Source organism: Arachis ipaensis, chromosome B10 (genome assembly GCF_000816755.2).
Source record: "Arachis ipaensis cultivar K30076 chromosome B10, Araip1.1, whole genome shotgun sequence".
Taxonomy (NCBI): domain Eukaryota; kingdom Viridiplantae; phylum Streptophyta; class Magnoliopsida; order Fabales; family Fabaceae; genus Arachis; species Arachis ipaensis.
In genome coordinates, this window is record NC_029794.2 from 90,490,620 (window position 1) to 90,503,958 (window position 13,339).

Genomic DNA, 13,339 nt, shown 5'->3' on the forward strand with positions numbered 1-13,339 from the left:
AAATTTCCCTCCCAATTACCCACCCATGACCGAACCAACCCTACCCCCTCCTATAAATACCCCTCACTCTAACCCTTCATACACACACCTCTCATACACCACAAAACCCCCCACAGCCGAGCCCTCTCCCTCCCTCTATCTTCTATTTTCTTCTTCTTCTACTCCGTTGTTCTCTTTTCTTTATTTTTGCTCGAGGACAAGCAAAGATTTTAAGTTTGGTGTGAGAAAAGCGTTGCTTTTTGCTTTCCATTACCACTTATAGCACCCAAGGTTTGAGAATCCTCTAGAAAGAGGAAAGGAAAGGCAGTAGCTGCCACCTCTGAATCTTGGGAGAGGGAGAGATTCATCACCAAAGCCCACCAAGACCACTTCTAAGAAGTAGTGGCAGAGAAGAAAGTGATCCCTAAGGTCCCTTTCAAGCTCAACAAGAATGAGTATCTGGAAATCTGAAGAGAGATCCGAAGAAGAGGTTGGGAAGTTGATGAGCGGATAATTTATATGCTTTTTGGCATTGTGTTTAGGTAGTTTTTAGTATGTTTTAGTTACTTTTTATTATATTTTTATTAGTTTTTATGCAAAAATCACATTTCTGGACTTTACTATGAGTTTGTGTATTTTTTTGTAATTTCAGGTATTTTCTGGCTGAAATTGAGGGACCTGAGCAAAAGTCTGATCCAGAGGCTGAGAAAGGACTGCAGATGCTGTTGGATTCTGACCCTCCTGCACTCGAAGTGGATTATCTGGAGCTACAAAATCCCAATTGGCGCGCTCTCAATTGCGTTGAAAAGTAGACATCTTGGGCTTTCCAGAAATGTATAATAGTCCTTATTTTGCCCGAGATTTGATGGCCCAAACTGGCGTTTAAACGCCCACTAGAGACCCTTTTTCTGGCGTAAAACGCCAGAACTGGCACTAGAACTGGAGTTAAACGCCCAAACTAGCATCCAAGCTGGCGTTTAACTCTAGAAAAGGCCTATGCACGTGTAAAGCTCAATGCTCAGCCCAAGCACACACCAAGTGGGCCCCGAAAGTGGATTTCTGCACTATCTGTACTTAGTTACTTATTTTCTGTAATCTTAGTAACTAGTTTAGTATAAATAGCATGTTTTACTATTGTATTCTGATCAGATCTTTGGACTTTTGGATCATTTTAAGAAGGCTGGCCATTCGGCCATGCCTAGACCTTTTTCTCTTATGTATTTTCTATGGTGGAGTTTCTACACCTCATAGATTAAGGTGCGGAGCTCTGCTGTTCTTCATGAATTAATGCAAGTACTATTGTTTCTCTTTCAATTCATGCTTACTTCTTCTCCAAGATATACTCTCGTACTTAATTGAGTTAAGTCAGAATGAAAGGGTGACCCGTGACAATCACCCACTATCTTCGTTACTCGCTTAGCTAAGATCCGCGTGCCTGACAACCACAAGCGGTCTACATGATGTTCAACGTAGTCATTGGACGACAGCCAGAGTATATTCTCTTGGGTCTCTAATCCACGGACCGAGTCCATGAGATTAGAACCTTCGTGGTAGAGGCTAGAACCAATTGGCAGCATTCCTGAGACCTAAAAAGTCTAAACCTTATCTGTGGTATTCCGTGTAGGATCTGGGAAGGGATGACTGTGACGAGCTTCAAACTCACGAATGTTGGGCACAGTGACAGTGTTCAAAAGGATAGAGAGATCCTATTCTGACACAAGTGAGAACTGACAGATGATTAGCAGTGCATTAGCTGTACCTGGAATTTTTCATCCGAGACGAGAAATTCGACAGTTGATTAGCCGTGCAGAAACCGTACTTCGATCATTTTCACTGAGAGGATCATACAGCTTGCCATGGAAGGGAGCATGCATGATTGGATGAAGACAATAGGAAAGCAGAGGTTCAGAAGCAACAAAGCATCTCCAAACGCTTATTTGAAATTCCTACCAATGAATTACATAAGTATCTTATTTTATTTTATGTTTTATTTATCTTTTAATTATCAAAACCTCATAACCATTTGAATCTGCCTAACTAAGATTTACAGGATGACCATAGCTTGCATCAAGCCGGCAATCTCCGTGGGATCGACCCTTACTCGCGTAAGGTTTTATTACTTGGACGACCCAGTGCACTTCCTGGTTAGATGTACCGGAGTTATGAAAAGTGTGATCACAATTTTGTGCACCAATTTTTTGGCGCCGTTGTCGGGGATTGTTTGAGTTTGGACAACTACGGTTCATCTTGTTGCTTAGATTGGGTAATTTTATTTTATGTTTAACAATTTTATTTTTATTTTCGAGAAAAAAAATTGTAATTAATAAAATCATAAAACCAAAAAAATTTTGTGTTTCTTGTTTGAGTTTAGTGTCATATTTTAAGTTTGGTGTCAACTGCATATTTTTAATTTTTTCTTAGATTTTCGAAAATTCATGCATTGTGTTCTTTATGATCTTCATGTTGTTCTTGATGATTTTCTTTGTTTAATCTTGTGTTTTTCTTGTTGCGTTTTTTCTTGTTTTTCATATGCATTTTCGAATTCATAGTGTGCAAACATTAAAAATTTCTAAGTTTGATGTCTTGCATGTCTTTCTTTTATTAAAAATGTTCAAAAATATGTTCTTTATATTCATCATGATCTTCAAAGTGTTCTTGATATTCATCTTGACATTCAAAGTGTTCTTGCATGCATTATTTGTTTTGATCTTAAATTTTTATGTTTTGTTTCATTTTGTTGTTTTTCTCTCTCCTCATTAAAAATTCAAAAGTCAAAAAAAAAAATCTTTTCCTTATTCTTCCCATAATTTTCGAAATTTTGGGTTGACTTGGTCAAAAATTTTTAAAATTTGGTTGTTTCTTGTTAGTCAAGTCAAAATTTCAATTTAAAAACTTTATCTTTTCAAATCTTTTTCAAAAATCAAATCTTTTTCATTTTTCTTCTTAATATTTTCGAATTTCTTAAATAAATTTTCAAAATCTTTTTCTTATTTTTATTTCATATTTTCGAACACTTTACTAACAATTAATGTTTTGATTCAAAAATTTCAAGTTTGTTACTTTCTTGTTAAGAAAGGTTCAATCTCTAAATTCTAGAATCATATCTTTTAGTTTCTTGTTAGTCAAGTCATCAACTTTAATTTTAAAAAATCAAATCTTTTTAATTTCTTTTTCAATTCTTTTTCAAAATAAATTTCGATCATATCTTTTTAAAATTTTAATTTCAAAATCTTTTTCTAACTTCTTATCTTTTCAAAATTTATTTTCAAATCTTTTTCAACTAACTACTTGACTTGTTTGTTTTAATTTTAAAAAGTTTACTATATCTTATCTTTTTCAAAACCACCTAACTACTTTTCTCTCTCATTAATTTCGAAAACTAACTAACAAATTTTTCAAAAATCTTTTTAACTAATTTATTTATTTAGTATTCAATTTGCTTTTATTTCTTTTCTTAAATTTCGAATTCTAACTTATAATTAAAATAAAAACAATAACATTTTTCTTTTCTTTTAATTAATATTCAAATACTTTCTCTGTCTCATCTCTTTCTATTTATTTTATTTAATTACTAACACTTCTCTTCTACTCATAATTCGAACCCTTCTCTCTTCTCTCTGTTCGAATTACTCATCTCCTCTCTCTTCTCATTCTTCTATTCTTCTACTCTTATACTCACATAAAGGAATCTCTATACTGTGACATAGAGGATTCCTATTCTCTATTTGTTCTCTTCTTTTTCATATGAGCAGGAACAAGGATAAGGACATTCTTGTTGAAGCTGATCCTGAACCTGAAAGGACTCTAAAGAGGAAGCTAGGAGACGCTAAAGCACAACACTCTGGAGAGGACCTTACAGAAAACTTCAAAAAGGAAGCAGACATGGCAGCCGAACCCAACAACAATGGTGGAGATGCAAGGAAGGTGCTTGGTGACTTTACTGCACCAACTTCCGACTTCTATGGAAGAAGCATCTCAATTCCTGCAATTGGAGTAAACAACTTTGAGCTTAAGCCTCAATTAGTTTCTCTAATGCAGCAGAATTGTAAGTTTCATGGACTTTCATTAGATGATCCTCATCAGTTCTTAGTTGAATTCTTACAAATCTGTGACACTGTTAAGACCAATGGGGTTAATCCCAAGGTCTACAGACTTCTGCTTTTCCCTTTTGCTGTAAGAGACAGAGCTAGGATATGGTTGGACTCACAACCTAAAGAAATCCTGAACTCTTGGCAAAAGTTGGTTAATGCTTTCTTGGCCAAATTCTTTCCGCCTCAAAAGTTGAGCAAGCTTAGAGTGGAAGTCCAAACCTTCAGACAGAAGGAAGGTAAATCCCTTTATGAAGCTTGGGAAAGATACAAGCAATTGATCAGAAGGTGTCCTTCTGACATGCTTTCAGAATGGAGCATCTTATGTATATTCTATGATGGTCTGTCTAAATTGTCCAAGATGTCATTGGACCACTGGTGCATGAATTGTAAATCACACTTTTCACAACTCGTACCACTAACCAGCAAGTGCACTGGGTCGTCTAAGTAATACCTTACGTGAGTAAGGGTCGAATCCCATGGAGATTGTTGGCTTGAAGCAATCTATGGTTATTTTGTAATTCTTAGTCAGGATATCAATTATGATTATCAGTTTGAATTGCGAAAAATAAAAAAGCATGAAATAAATACTTGTTATGCAGTAAAGGAGAATATGTTGGAGTTTTGGAGATGCTTTGTCTTCTGAATCTCTGCTTTCCCCCTGTTTTCTTCTTCACGCACGCAAGGTTCCTCCTATGGCAAGCTGTGTGCTGGTGGATCACCGTTGTCAATGGCTACCATCCGTCCTCTCAGTGAAAATGGTCCAGGTGCGCTGTCACCGCACAGCTAATCATCTGTCGGTTCTCACTCATGCTGGAATAGGATCCATTGATCCTTTTGCGTCTGTCACTATGCCCAACCCTTGTGAGTTTGAAGCTCGTCACAGTCATTCAATCCCTGAATCCTACTCGGAATACCACAGACAAGGTTTAGACTTTCCAGATTCTCAAGAATGCTGCCAATGGATTCTAGCTTATACCACAAAGATTCTGATTAAGGAATCCAAGAGATACTCATTCAATCGAAGGTAGAACGGGAGTGGTTGTCAGGCACGCGTTCATAGATTGATAATGGTGATGAGTGTCATGGATCATCACATTCATCATATTGAAGTGCGAATGAACATCTTAGATAGAAACAAGCGTGTTTGAATAAAAAACAGAAATAATTGCATTAATTCATCGAGACACAGCAGAGCTCCTCACCCCAATAATGGAGTTTAGAGACTCATGCCGTTAAAGAGTACAAAGTTCAGATCTAAAAATGTCATGAGGTATAAAATAAATCTCTAAAAGTTGTTTAAATACTAAAACTAGTAACCTAGGTTTACAGAAAACAAGTAAACTAAGATAGATAGTGCAGAAATCCACTTCTGGGGCCCACTTGGTGTGTGCTGGGGCTGAGACTTGAGCTTTACACGTGCCTAGGCTGTTTCCAGAGTTAAACGCCAGGTTGTAACCTGTTTCTGGCGTTTAATTCCAACTTGTAACCTAATTCTGGCGTTTAACGCCAGAATGCAACATGGAACAAGCGTTGAATGCCAGTTTATGTCGTTTATCCTTGAGCAAAGTATGGACTATTATATATTTCTGGAAAGCCCTGGATGTCTACCTTCTAACGCAATTGAGAGCGTGCCATTTGGACTCTTGTAGCTCCAGAAAATCCATTTCGAGTGCAGGGAGGTCAGAATCCAACAACATCTGCAGTCCTTTTTCAGCCTGAATCATATTTTTGCTCAGCTCCCTCAATTTCAGTCAGAAAATACCTGAAATCATAGAAAAACACACAAACTCATAGTAAAGTCTAGAAATATGAATTTTCCTAGAAACTAATAAAAATTTACTAAAAACTAACCAAAATATGCTAAAAACTACATGAAATTACCCCCAAAAAGCGTATAAAATATCCGCTCATCACAACACCAAACTTAAACTGTTGCTTGCCCCCAAGCAACTAGACAAATAAAATAGGATAAAAAGAAATTGAGATGCAATAATATCTCAGAGTTTTAAGGGAAGCTCAGATTCTAATTAGATGAGCGGGACTAGTAGCTTTTTGTTTCCGAACAATTTTGGCATCTCACTTTATCCTTTGAAATTCATAATGATTGGCATCCATAGGAACTCAGAATTCAGATAATATTATTGATTCTCCTAGTTTAGTATGTTGATTCTTGAACACAGCTACTTTATGAGTCTTGGCCGTGGCCCTAAGGACTTTGTTTTCCAGTATTACCACCGGATACATAAATGCCACAGACACATAACTGGGTGAACCTTTTTAGATTGTGACTTAGCTTTGCTAAAGTTCCCAATTAGAGGTGTCCAGAGTTCTTAAGCACACTCTGTTTTTGCTTTGGACCTCGACTTTAACCGCTCAGTCTCAAGTTTTCACTTGACACCTTCACGCCACAAGCACATGGTTAGGGACAGCTTAGTTTAGCCGCTTAGGCCAGGATTTTATTCCTTTTAGACCCTCCTATCCATTAATGCTCAAAGCCTTGGATCCTTCTTACCCTTGCCTTTTAGTTTTAAGGGCTACTGGCTTTTTCTACTGCTCCTTCTTCTTCTCTCTTTCTCTTTTTTCTCTTTTTTTTTTGCTACTTTTTCTTGCTTCAAGAATCAATTTCATGATTTTTCAGATCATCAATAACATTTCTCTTGTTCATCATTCTTTCAGGAGCCAACAATTTTAACATTCATAAAATTTAATATAAAAAATATGCACTGTTCAGGCATTCATTCAGAAGACAAAAAGCATTGCCACCACATATAGATAATTAGAATTTTCCTTATTAAGAACTCGAAAAAAAAATATTGCCTCCTTATAATAAAAATCTGCTATTTTATTCATGTTTGATGATGATGAGAAAAATAAATTATAACTTAATTGGAGATAAAATCAAAATAGAGATACTAATTACTACTACTCATATATAACTTCTAAGGTAAATTTCTAATAAGAACAATTATCACAGAGTTAAGGCTAAGATTAGAACTCAACAACCTTGAATTTGGGAGGTGGATGCCTCTTTAGTCTGTGGAGTGCTTGGCCCTTCAAGAGATAGCTTCTGGCGCTTCAGTTCCTTCAGTTCACGCCCTTGCTCTTCTTGTTCTCTAAGCAGTTTGCAGAGCATGCTGTTTTGATTTTGCTGTTCTTCTTTCAGTTGATCCACAGCTTCTTGCAACTTGGTGACAGATGCTTCTAAGCGCTCCCAGTATTCAATTTGAGGGATTTCCGGGAGGAACTCCTATGCTCTCCTCTTGATGGGGTCGTCCTGCACTTGTTGTCCTTCCATAGACTTTTTGGTGATTGGTAGCTCAACTGGGATGTACTCATCTACTCCCATTTTTACCCCAGCATCTTTACATAACAGAGAGACCAAGCTTGGATAATCCAATCTAGCATCTTTGGAGTTCTTGTTTGCAATTTTGTAAAGCTCACAAGCAATCAGCTAATGAACTTCCACTTCTTTTTCCAGCATAATGCACTGAATCATTAATGCTCTTCTGATGGTGACTTTAGAGCAATTGCTAGTGGGCAGTATAGAGCGCCCAATGAAGTCCATCCAGCCTCTGGCGACTGGTTTGAGATCTCCGCTTTTGAGTTGGTTCGGGGCACCCTTTATGTTGGTTGTCCATTTAGCTCCAGGGAGACATATGTCCTCTAGAATTTTGTCCAAGTTCAGGTTTGATCTCATCATTCTCCTATTAAAGGAGTCTGGGTCATCTTGCAGTTGAGGCAGCTTGAAGATCTCCCTTATTTTGTCAGGGTGGGTGTGAACAATCTTCCCTCTGATCAGAGTTCTATAGTCATAGAATGCGGTTCCAGCTATTCTCTGCCTGTCCGTCTGCCACAGATTTGCGTAGAATTCCTGAACCATGTTTCTTCCTACCTTTGTTTCAGGATAAGCTAGGAATTCCCAGCTCCTGTTTCAAATTTGCTCTTGGATCTCCGGATATTCGTCTTCTTTCAGATCGAATTTAACTTCCGAGATCACTGACCTTAGACCTATTATATTGTAGTAATGGTCTGAATGTTCTTTAGTTAAGAACTTTCCTTGATTCCAAAGTGGTTTTGGAATATTCTCTTTCTTGCCTCTTGAGTTGGTTTGTTTTCCCTTAGGAGCCATGATCTTAGTGGGTATTGGCATATTGATCATGGATAAACACACCAAACTTAGAGGTTTGCTTGTCCTCAAGAAAAAGAAAATAAAGGAGAGGGATAGGAGGAGAGCCAAGTCCGAATTGTGGAGGTGGGGGGAGGCCGAACTAGGATTTAAAGGGAAGGGGGGAGGGTTTTCGAAAATTTTGAAGAAGATATGATAAAAGATATGATTTGTAAAAGATAAGTATGATAGAAAAAGGATGCACTTTAAAATTTAAAAGATATGAATAATATGAAAGATATTTGAAAAAGATAGCTTTATTTTGAAAAAGATGTTGTGAAGATTTGGAAAAGATATTGATGAGTTGAAAAGATTGTAGCAGGAAAAGAGATAGATTTGTTTTGAAAAGGATTTGAAAATAATTTGAAGAGGATTAAAAAAAAAGGTTTATGAATTAAGATACATTTGATATCTTTTGAAAAAGGATTTGAAAAATTAGGATTTGTAATATGTTTGTGCAAAAAATCATGAATTGAAACATAAAAAATGGAAAAAAATTTGAATTGAAAACGAAATTGCCTACTCCCCACAATCCTGGCGTTAAACGCTCAACTGCTGCATGTTTTGGGCATTTAACGCCCACTTGGTGCTTGGTCTGGGCGTTTAACGCCCAGCTGTTGCTTTTAGCTGGCGTTAAACGCCAGAAACTCCTTTGTTACTGGGCATTTTTCTGAACGCCCAGGATGCTGTAAATCTGGCGTTAAACGCCCAGAAGCCGCTTCTTTCTGGCATTTAACGCCCAGATGGCTATCTCTACTGGCGTTAAACGCCCAGTAGATGCTTCTTTTGGGCGTTTAACGCCCAATTGTGCCTCTTACTGGCGTTTTCTTACCAGTGAGCTCCTTTTTCCTGTTTTGTGCTCTGAATCCTTCTGTAGCCCTGTGAACTTATGCAATTGATTCTTTACCTTGTTAATATTGAACTTATATGCTTTAAAAATAAATAAAATGAAGAATAGAATAAAATAAAATAACAGAAAGAGTTTTGCTAATGGCTGGGTTGCCTCCCAGCAAGCGCTTCTTTATTGTCTTTAGCGAGACCTTGCTGAGCTTTTTTAATCTTGCCTCAGCCTTGAGAATTCTTGCTCAACATTGCCTTCAATATAATGTTTGATTCTCTGTCCATTAACAATGAACTTCTTATTAGAATGAATATCTTGAAGCTCCACATAGCCATATGGTGACACACTTGTAATCACACACTACAAAAAATTCTGGTAAAAACGGCAGTTTTTTGGTTATTTGAATGGTGGTTTCGTAAAGCGACATAATTCTGGGCGTCATTCGGGTTATTACGGTGGTTTTCTAAAAACCGCCACAATTCCCTGGGTTAAAACGGCGGTTTTTGGATAGGTTAAAACGGCGGTTCAAACCGCCGTTATTTCCAAGGTTAAAATGGCATTTTTTTGGACAGGTTAAAACGGCGGTTTGAACCGCCGTTATTACCCTGACAGAGTGGCGTTTTGGTTGGTTAAAATGGAGGTTCAAACCGCCGTTATTTCCATGGTTAAAATGGCGGTTTTTGGATAGGTTAAAATGGCGGTTTGAACCGCCGTTATTACCCTAACAGAGTGGGGTTTTAGTTGGTTAAAACGGCATTTTTGAAGCGCCATTTTTATCCTGACAATAGGGTTTTGGTTGTTTAAAATGACATTTTTGAACCGCCATTTTACTCTGACAGTGACATTTTTTATCGTTTAAAAAAATAATTTTTACCGTCATTTTTATCGCGTTAAATAAATAATTTTGTGATTAAAATTTTATAATAACAAAAAATCATAATCCATAAATGAAATATTATATAACTCATAAATTAAATATTAATATAATATATAATTTTTTATTATTAAAAATCAAAAGTAATAACTCCTATACAAACCTTGTTTTACTAAACTTACCAATATACAAGCATTGCAATAAACACTAATCAGTCAAATCTACCATTCAGTTTCCTAAACTATGTTAATATCTAATAATGTATTTAAACCATCTAATAAGTGTTGTTTTTACTACTTAGAATATGAATATACAAGACAAATAGCTTAGCTAAGTGATGATGAATAAGATTTGGAGGCCAAAAATTTTCTCCTTTTGTAATTAACTTTAAAACAAGTCTGCTTTAGTTTCTTGGTCTCTTGTGTGAATTTCATCCCGAAAACTTGCTCCAACATCTTTTTTTCTTGCTCCAACACTCCAACTTCATTATCCAAACTCATCTCTTACAAAGATTTGTAGGAACCAATCTAATTTCCTTGTTCCTGTTGTGTATACTTTGGATGGCCGGTGATCTCATTTCTTTACTTGATCTAACAAGACCAACACGTTGCTTTAGATTGGTTCCTATCAGATTAGTTTCTTCAAACATATTAACCAGAATACACATCAGTAAAAACTTTCACAGTTCCATTAAGTTTATCAATCAATTCTAAACGGGAATGAGCAATAAAAAGAAAACAAAGGGCTAACCTTCTTGAAATTGAAGAGTCATCACTAAAAATTAAGTAGCTGAAGAGTCAAGTATGAAGAGTCCTGCATTATATTATCAATAGTTATAAGTGATATTTTTAATTTATAGATATGAATAATAATATTGTATGATGCAGAAGATGGAATTATTGTTATTAAACAGATCAATGTTTTGCTTAAAATAGAAGATGGATACTCTCATGTGCCCGACGACCTTGTATATGGAGTAAACATGAAAGTCATCTGATGGTGTGGCATTCTTCAGGTATTATGACCAATTAAATTAACAGAAATGCATGTTTCATAATTAAAAAAGTGAAGAAATTAAATAAAGCTGAAAGAAAATTCTAATACAGTGTGTGTGTTTTTGCAGAGAATAGCTTGTGTATACTGTATTGTAGCTTGAATAGAAACCTTCACCAAGAAGCTTAGACCCACTACCTTCACTCCTGGACATCTATCCATTTTTACTGCCTGCAAATGGCAATGGTGACAAATTAAAGACCATCTACAACACATATATATTGAATTATATTTATTAGTTTAATTATCTAAATTGGTCCTTACAAAATTTTCTGTTGAACACTTCTATTATTCTAAAGGTTTTTGAGAATTATTATTATCAATTGGTTCCTTTGTTGTTTTAAAATGAGCTAGTTTATCTTATCATAGCAAAAATACATACATATTAAAATTTTAATTGAAAGTGATGAAGTGACTAAATCTGTGTTACAAGAATAATTTTCAAAGACTTTAAAATAATAAAAAAATGGTTAATCTAAAATTCGTAAAGGATCCATCTAAATATTTAATCTATTTATTATTATTGATATTAATTTTACGTTATTTATCTTTAAAGATGTTGATTAATTTCATTGGTATAATGACAGGTTTGGTGGCTTGGTAGCATTCCTTATATGCATGATTACAACCTACACACTCTATGTTTCAGATTGGAGTTTCGTGGATCATATTGATGATGACAAACTATTCAAGAGATATACAGTACATATTTGCATACATGATCTTCCATAATGAAGTCTAGTGGATGCACTTCTAAAATTACATATTACCTGTTGGTTTTAAAGCTTCCAAAGCCATAGATATCAAGGACTACATATTGCTGCATGCGTGGGTCCAACACACATACATTACCATAAACAATCAATTTCACCAATCACCATTGTTGTTTGTTTCCCAACTCCATGTGCTTAATTATATATCTAACCTGATTGGGATAAGAAAATGAAAGTCTACTTATACAACTGCCTCTTAAACTCACTTCTATATCTCTTCACCATTCATCTATCCCTTTATATATGCAATAATTATTTTCAAGATAACATACTAAGCAATTCCGATTTTATATATGTGTAATGTCTTGGTCATCTTACAAATACAACAAAATTAAATTTGTCCGCTATTAATCATTTATTCTTATTAACTCTTATAACTAAACTAGTAATAACTACTTGTGTCTCCTGAGTTATTCTTATTGGAAAGGGATTAAAAAAATAAAATTATTTTATTCATAATTCAACACTTAAACCGTTTCTCTCTCACTCTAACATCTTATTATAATAAGTAAAAACCAAAGACTACCTACTGTGCACTTGCTTGGAAACTTGTCCATGTTACAAATGCAAAAATGTTTCAGACATAATAATTCATTTGAAAAAAATACATAAATAATTAAATATAAAAATAAATAAAACTTACAATTTTATTCTTTAATATTTTTTGACAGTGCAGAAAGTAGTAGTAGTAGTAGTAGAACTGGCCGCAAGGTACTAAAGTCCACCATGAATGAGTGATGAATCCAATCCCATGATCCTACCACATAAAAGTACAAGTGCAAAAAAGAAAAATTTTATAATCTGACCACATAAAAGTATAAGTGCAGAAAAGGAAAATCAAAAGGAAGAAGAGATGTTTTTGCTACAGCAGAGTGAGTACACTTCATCTAAAATCAAAGCTGTCCTTGAAATTCTGCATTCAAATTGTAAACTGAATAGTCCTAGCTTTGGTTTACTAAATTCTGCATTCAATTTATTGTAGTAAGAGGACACTTAGAAAATAAATCATACCATCTTTTATTGTAGTAAGAGGACACTTCACAAGGCTTTTGATCTTCTCACAAGCTACATCAATAGAAGGAGAATCAAGGATATCATCAAACTTAGCCTGTGCATCATCTAACGTCTCGACATTCTCCAGAGTATTATCATACACACTGACAGCTGATAAGCATCTTGTCCTGAATCTCGCAATAGCTATTAAACAAGAAGTCCAACATAAGAAACAGGCAAGTTGAGATATAATCAAAAGTATGAATTTTTATGTGGCAAAAAATAATATGATTTCTTGCACTCTTATATAGTCTCCAACTTACCATCACGATCCTCCAAGCCATTTAATATGTCTGCAATGAGATTAAGGTAGCAGAAGAATTCTCCTGTAAAGTCTTTAAATTCTAAATATGAACAAAATACAATCTGCAGTGCTTACTCCTGATCAAACAGAATCGAAGAAAGAAGCTCTAAACCAAGCAAGTATCTAGATATGAACACAATTTTTTTATGGATTAATCTATACTTTCAGTTTCTGACAAAATACAATAGCTAAGAAGAAACATGCAA

General features: G+C 35.3%; 1 long non-coding RNA gene across 1 annotated transcript; it reads right to left on the minus strand.

Moving 5' to 3' along the window:
- On the minus strand, positions 10,160–10,763 carry LOC110267982. Its single transcript, XR_002355968.1, has 2 exons — positions 10,701–10,763; positions 10,160–10,589 (listed from the first exon to the last, which is right to left on the minus strand). It is a non-coding gene; the product is annotated as an uncharacterized LOC110267982 (long non-coding RNA).